The sequence below is a fragment of the Alligator sinensis genome, unplaced genomic scaffold, assembly GCF_000455745.1.
Source record: "Alligator sinensis unplaced genomic scaffold, ASM45574v1 scaffold1109_1, whole genome shotgun sequence".
In the NCBI taxonomy this organism is placed as follows: Eukaryota; Metazoa; Chordata; order Crocodylia; family Alligatoridae; genus Alligator; species Alligator sinensis.
In genome coordinates, this window is record NW_005843348.1 from 23,009 (window position 1) to 30,224 (window position 7,216).

Below are 7,216 nucleotides of genomic sequence, written 5' to 3' on the forward strand. Positions count from 1 at the left end.
CCACCAGCTGAACCCCCCCCCCCCGACCAAGCTCCCTCCGCTTCCTTCTTCCCCTCTCATTCTGAAAGCAGCAACAGGCTGGGAGTCCCGCAGACACAAGTTACAGAACATGCTCTATTTTGGAGCATGTTCATCTGAACCTTCATGCAATGAGGGTTCATATTTTCATGGGATCGGGACCTTTTAAAGCTGTCTGCAGCCATACACTTCTGTTTGATTATGGCTGTAGACCACTTTCTGGAGCCAGATCAGGCAAAAACTAGGCCTGTGAGAAGTGTCTAGTATTCGCTTCGGATTCAGATTTGGCCAATTCAGGGGACAGTGATTCATCGGGGCTTTTCTTTACAGTACTGAAATGGGGCCTGTGGGAGCAGCCTTGGGGGAGGTTAGGGGAGCCTGGAATGGGAACTTTCTCCAGCTCCCCCTCCCACACCCCTAGTACTTACTAGCTCGGAGTGGCTGCAACTCCCTGCTGCAGCCACCGGGGACTGCCCGAATCATCAAAGCTCTCAATCTTTTTCCAGAGATTTGGAGAGCTTTAAATTGATTTGGACCTTTGAATTGGTCCAAATTCAAAGGTCCAAATTTCAGAGATTCGGCTGCTGAATTTCGAATTCAGAGATTCGGCTGCTGAATCTCCTCCAAATCAAATCAGCACCCCCAAAACTTTGCACGGCCCTAGCAAAAACTGTCACTTCTGTCTGCATCCTCAGGCTTCACTTATTTATTTCTACAAAAGCAGAATGAAAGTTTTAGACTGTTTCAAGGCATTGGTGTCCCACTAATACTCCTGGGGAAGAAAACTTCCATCCCTGCATGCAAAGCAGTTACTGTGTGAAGAACATGGCTTCACTTTAGGAAACAACTCTATACTGAATGTAGCAGCAAATGTAACAGCGGGGATCAAGTTTAGGATTAACATTTCCCATGGTTACACCCCTTTTCTCTGACCTAGAATGCTAAACTGTCAGCTGTGATTTGAAGAGGTTTATCAACCTCTGGACATTGCCCAATGGTCACTAACAAGAACTGGGGCACCACAATGAGACAACATATGTTAGATGGGCAAACAGCACGCACTGTGCTATTGCACCCATCCTCATGCTCAGGATATACATTTTTACTTGGGTACAGTATCCTCTGTGGCAACTAGACAATTTCTCTCCAGTCAGAGCTTCACTTCTCAAATGCTTATTTCATTAAAAAAAAAATAAAAAAAAATGATAGGCTAGATTTATAGTCTGCAATCTTTGCTCAACTAGCTAAAAAATAATTGAAATTGCGTCTTCGCAGAAAACTTCTGTTTTGTCCAAACTGAAGTTTGCCAGGGAAAATACTAATTTTCAATTAATTTTTTCTTGCAATTTTCTGATTAGGAGAACAGACGCATCCATTCAAAACCAAAGATTCTATTTTGAGGTGTCAAATTGTTTTGACAAAAACACGGGGGATTTTAGTTTTGGTATTTCCAATGTGAAACATTACAATTTTTTTTTTTTTTTTTTTTGGTAGTGTTGGGATGATTTTATAACTGTGATGGTCCAGGAAAAAATGTAAGGGGCAAGGATTTTTGTGGGTGCATATTTGGGAGGTCTGCGATCTGATGAAGGCACAGCAGGAACCAAAAGCTTGTTAGTAACACTTCAAACAGGCCAGTTGGTCCAATAATAGGTATTACCCACAAAAAAAAGAATCTTTTTTGTTGTTGTTGTTAATTCAATTTATTTTCCTAATTTGGAATCGAAGGTGATTTTGCAGAAATGTAATTCTTCATAACAGCAAAACATTTTTCAAAGCATTCTTCTAACAAAGGTTTCCCATCTCTCTAAGAGATTGTAATATAATGAAATAAGCAATGATACATTCAGTAGCATATCTAATGTTTTAGTGATTCTGCTATTACAAGGATATAACTACATATACATTATACTTATTTGTTATTTCGCGGCCCTACCCATTGTTTACAAGGTCAGAAATTATATGAACTCTGTGTCTTAACTACATTTATGTGGGTTGGCCTGACAAGTGACTGCTGAATGATGATGAAATCAGTCCTTTGGCTATGCATTTGTACAGACTGAGAGCTTCAAGCTGATAGATGAAAATGTAGTAGCAGCAAACCAGGAACTATTTATAAATCACTAATGTCATTTCTAGGGGACTCGGGAGTTTTTTGGAGCTCAACTGTATGTGCCTTAAAGGAGTGTCCTTTTTTTATTCTTTCCAAAAAGAACCAAGCATTTACCCTCTGTGAATCAGACTGTTTTCAAGTGCCTCATGTTGGGTACCAGGAAATACTGAAGTCCTTCCTTGTCCTATATAAATACAGACATATCATTGCCATCTGAAATGTTTGGTCTACCTGCACGTGGAAGATGCTTGGACAATTTCAGGTGATTTCCTGGCTAATGAAAATATATGAGAAACAGAAAGCCAAGACACCAGGGCAGATTCCAGATCTCGGCCCGACTCACTGCTTTGTATCCTTGTTATACCTGTGTAATACCATTAAAATCGCTCACTGTCACTCTGCTTGAACAACACGGCAATGAATGGGCCTTTAGACTGTACTCTGGTAAAGCAGATTTCTGACCTTTTGAAGATCTCCCCTTCCCCCAAACTGTGCTTCGTTCTACAATACAGAAACTCTTATTTCTCATGCACATGTGTCGGATGTGTATACTCTGTTTAATATTCTGCTTCTGTCTGTGTGAATATTTATGTTGCCAGAGAGATGACTTTCCAGGGCCAAGCTTCAGAGAAACGAATCAATATAATAGGACATGCTAAGATAACTGCATGTTTATGCATTCAAATAAAAAACACACACGAGGAGCATGCTTTTTCTGCCAAGGTGCAACAGCTTGCATACATTTTAGAAGGGTTGGAATAAGACAACCTATTTAAATGAAAGCCATGAGAAAATGGAAGTAAATTCCCTTGGAGAAAATAATTGCACCATTAGATACAGAAAACAGCTCATAAACCTATGTCAGAGTTTTGCTCCCACCTCAGCCAGTTACTAGTGTTGATTCCCCAATTTAGTTCTATGTGTTTTGCATCAATGCAATTCACTCTAGTTTTGAGTGGTAATGTAAATAGCACCTTTCCAGGGTTTATATGAAGGCTTTTTGGTAATATACGTGTTAAAAAAGAAACCAACGAGCGAACTCTCTTTTGATGGAAATTCATAGTGTGGCCATTCAGAGTAGAGCCACACTTTGAAACACCATAAAACAAGAGATTAAAACATAGGTAGGGTAAACCCTTATCTGGAATCCACTATGTGCTTCCAAAAATAAACCCAAGCTCTTAACGTCTAATTTCAAGATAGAAAAGACTCCAGCACTAGAAACCAGATCCTCTGCAAGTTTAAACTGATATAAACAGTACTGATTTACACCATCCAATGACCTGACTTTAAATATTTAGTTCACCAGTTTTGACAATGGTTTATTTTGCCGAGTTATGGGATAAGTGTCTAAGTGTCAGCTACTAGAGCAACTAAACAACTAGTCATGTTCCCAACCATAGGACTGAGGTATTTTGTTCATTCTCGTTTAGAGAGCAGACCACTGATGTTCTAAAACTACACTGAAGTGGAATACGAGCTATTTCTCTATGGAATCACAGTAGATTTATCAAAAGGACATACCATACCCAAGCTCTTATCTCTCAATTTATGGGAGATACTAGATTAGCAAAACTGAACTAGGAAACAGAGCAAAAGCATTCTCCAGACAAGGCCAGGAAGCTCCCGTGTTAACCCATTCAGTGTAGGAACTTACTAGATAAGTAATATGCCATAGAATAAAAAAAACCCAAATAAAATGCTATATATCAAGCCAGCATGGAGAAACAATAGACAAGTCTCATTCAGAGTATGAGCTACTTAATACAACACACTAGTGCATCTGCGAGAATCTTGCTGTAATTTCATGCATTTATTTTCAAGAAAAGCTAAGGTTGGGTTGTCCACCCCTGGCTATGGAATTAGATACTGCACTCCCCTTGAAAAAATCCAACCCTAAACTTCCCCTCTCATTAGTACATTGCATCTGGAAGAATGGGCCATTCAATGCTAAGTCATTTTTTATTTTATTTTAATGATTATTTATGTTACAGAAGAGTGAATATTTGATTAAAAATAATTTAGTTGGCATTTTTTTTCCATCTGTGAACAGATTATGATACTCTCTCAAAAAGAATTCATCGAAAGCTTTCCATGAATAATTCCTGATCTGTATATCAAGAACATGGACACAGTACCATAGAATGGCATCTGAAAAATGGATGCCTAGACTATGAGGGCATATGGTTTTGTGAAGGTAGTGGAAAGGGCTTGAAATGGGGGTTCAGTTTGTGCATCTGCCACAGACTCCTATATAGGGTCGGTAGTGGCAAGTTAAATTTTTCTCTGACTCATTTCTTTATCTGCGAAATGGGGACACAGTCTCTTTCATCTATTTAGACTGTAAGCTCTTTTTAGGGAAGCACTGCCAATGATTATGTGCATATGCAATGCCTTAAATGATAGGCATTCTCTCTTGACCATCTCATCTGCAAACCAAATTCAATTACTGCATCTGTGCTGATGGCTCACAGGTCTATTCATCTTCTTCCAACCAGTGCCTTTGTATCCACATTAAAATCCTGACCCTGGCATCTCCTCACAGCTGTTTAGGCATCTACTCAAGCTCAACATGGCTACACAATAGGTCTCCTAATATTCTTCTCCAGCCCCTGTTTTTACAAATGCCTTGGTTGATCACTCTAAGACCCTTGTCTTGCCTGGCACTTGACTCTCTTGGCATCTCTCCTTAGCCAGTTCCTTCTCATCACAAACAAGTTTCTTAGCTTCCCTCTTAAGGTCTTTCTATGCCATAATCCCGACAGCATTTTTTACATACTACTGCACTACTACCTCTGATCATTCAAAGATGCCTGGCTCCTACCAGCCACTATTTCAGTTTTCAAATTAACACCTTCACATGTTCTCCCATGTCACTTGTGCTCAGAAGAAGCACCCTATGAATATCTGCAGAATTAATTTATTACCTTCCCCCCTCCCCACCACCCAAAAACAAAAAAAAAGTTCTCTTTTTGCATGATAAATGTAAAGAAGATAGAAGGTGGTTAGGCCACTGGAGTGCTGAGGCCACGCAGACCAGTACTATCTTATTGTTTCTTTGTGGTCTATGCTTTGTCTGTAGCTCCTTATTATAACTTTTTTAGTATCTCTGGAACAAGGCCTGTTTTCTCATTTCTCACAATACAATGGACCAGTACATGTAATCCTTGAATAAAATACCTAAGTGAAAGGGCTCCAGTTGGGGTTTCTAAACAATATCTTCATCCCACTATTGAATCATCATCCATTCACGAAATAACAATGCTTAGACCTGGACTTCAGTTGTGAACACTCACACCCAGAATTTAGAGCTTTGCCTCCTAGGAAGGTCCCGTTCAACTTGTGCTCACAGCTATTGCTTCAATTATCATTCCTAACTAATGGACTTGTTCTTCTCAAGAGATTACAGCTATTTACCAAATGTCAGGTGCTTGAAATTGCTTATCTAAACACAGGCCAACATCACTTTTTGTCCTGAAAGGGGAGCTTTGGGGGTAAGAGAAAAGAACTACATGTCCACCCTTAGTTTAAGATCTGAGCCAACTCGCATGCAAATGGATGCAAAGATTACCAGTGAGGAAGGTCAGGTCCTCAGCTCTCAACAGTGAATGACAATTCTGCGGACAGTCTGTATGATGTAGGTAGCCATCCACTTAGCCGTGGACTGAAGATCCCTACTTCTTTCCCATAAAGTACTAAATAGGTCTTGCACAACAACCGCTTTTAATCTACATTAATCTGGTTTAGATCTGAATGGACAGCAACCTGGCAAAGCTTGTGTCCTGCATGATGACCCTCTGTTCCCCTATCACCTCATTTGGGGCTGAAAAGATTGTGTTACTGGACAACAGTTTGCTTGAATAAACAGAGGAATAACCATGATTTTGGCTAATTCTCTCCCCACTTCAGAGGGATATAATGATCTTAAATGCTGTTATATGCCAAAGTCCCCCTGGGTTTTTGACTAAAGCAATTTTCTTTCCTTTTGGGAAATGTGGATTAGAGAAGTGTGGCATTTTTGAGCCTATGAGAGACTCCCTTAAAGCTCAGAGCAACTGAAAATTTGCTTATCTTAGGAAGAACAGCCCTCACCTCTCACATTTAAGCTTGAAAAAAATAATAATGTTAGATAATCCTGGCATCACACAGGATACCTGATGGTGCAATTACTTAAGCAACACAGAGCTAATGACATTCAGATGAGTTGACATGGCATGTGAACCCATCGTTATCTAAGTGAAATAGAAGCAACTGCCATAGGCTTTATTGCTCTCTTGTGCCCTGCTTATTAGGTTGGGAAATGTATTTCCTTTTCTTTTTCTCAACTGATGTAGCCTCAGCATTCAAACCCAATGACTAAAACACCACCACTCTATCCTCCTTTATTCATTTACTTTTAAACTTTTGGAACAGTCTATTTTCCTCCTCCATTATCCAACACAGACCGACAGCTGTGAACCCATGGTGGCTGTGCAATTTATATAATCTTACCGAGCGTTTTATCCTTAGGCTGCTAATTTTAGTGTGAATCAGAAAATCAAAAACAGCCTAAAATTACTGGGTGGAAAGATCAGATGATTTAAATTGGCACAGCAGCATTGACTTCAGTTTCCCCAAGCTAAGGGATTGACTGATGTCAAGCAGCTTTGTCAAAGTTAGAGACTTCTTCCAGGTTCAGAATAACAGCCACATAACTAAGTCCAGTCAACATAGCTGAATGCATCCTTGATGCCAGGCTCAGCAGAAAGTCAGATTCATAGAAAAGTAGGATTAGAAAGGATTTCAAGAGGTTTCCTAGTCCAACCCTTTGCCTGAGCCAGGATCATCCCTATCCAAACCATCCTGTACAAATTCATAGTCTAACCTCTTAGCCACATGTCTGACATGACAAGACATAATGCCAGCACACTGCCGCTAGGAAAGCGGAGGACCTTGATAGCCAATTTCCTGCTGCTGCAGGGGGTTGCAAACTATGCTGGAGAGATCCCAGGAAGATGGCCACACCCCCTGCTACAGAGGAAGCCAAAAATCCCCACAGTCCATCCCAGTCTCACCATGGGGTGAAATTCCATCCTGATCCCAAAT